The 754-nt window shown below is 44.7% G+C and overlaps 1 pseudogene; it reads left to right on the top strand.

Annotated features, from left to right (window-relative positions):
• The first annotated feature begins 402 nt into the window (after positions 1-402).
• On the top strand, positions 403-521 carry LOC139279128 (5S ribosomal RNA; annotated as a pseudogene).
• Positions 522-754: the final 233 nt, after the last annotated feature.

Genomic DNA, 754 nt, shown 5'->3' with positions numbered 1-754 from the left:
ATATCAAAGGCAACAGCTGAAATGGTACGTGTATTTATGCTTGTAATGTATGCACCTGTGAGTTTGTAGAGCTGTTGCATTGTGAGTGGGGCGCCGGAGGGACTGGAGTGCATCATTACCCCCCGGCAACCAAATTTTTATTTGATTTTATATGTTTTAAAGTTTAATTTGTTTTAATTGCCTGTTTTAGTGCCCCCCTTCTCTTTTATAGGGGGCACTTGTAAAATATATCATTTTAATGCCCAAAAAATCACACAAAAAAGATCACAAAAAAAAAACACAAAAAAACCCCAAAAAATAAAAAAGAGGGCAGTTAAAAGTGTCTGTAGTGTCCCCCAGATCGGGGGGCACTTGATCTAATGTTTATTTTGTTTACTCTAAAAGAGTTGCATTGTGAGTGACACCTACTGCCACACTAGTCTGAAAACGCCCGATCTTTTCTGATCTCGGCAACTAAGCAGAGTCAGGCCTGGTTAGTACTTAGATGGGAGACTATCTGGGAATACCAGGTGCAGTATGCTTACAGAAGAAGCTGGTGGACTTCTTCTGGAACAACAGGAAGCATTGGGTCTTGAGTCTCCCGCTTAGGGAGGGCGGTCCGTCGTTGGTGTGCGTCAGCACTCAGCTAGCGACTTTCCATCTTCAGACTCTGCAGAGATACCTTTACGTCGAGCCCCCTCCTAGGTGGCGTGCTCTGGCGATGTATTTCTTCCGCCAGCAGCACAGCCTCAACTACGACACGCAGCTCCTGTTT

This window comes from Pristiophorus japonicus, chromosome 13 (genome assembly GCF_044704955.1).
Source record: "Pristiophorus japonicus isolate sPriJap1 chromosome 13, sPriJap1.hap1, whole genome shotgun sequence".
NCBI classification, from domain to species: Eukaryota; Metazoa; Chordata; class Chondrichthyes; family Pristiophoridae; genus Pristiophorus; species Pristiophorus japonicus.
The sequence above is the reverse complement of the archived record's forward strand: the minus strand, read 5'-3'. Positions and strand labels throughout refer to the sequence as shown.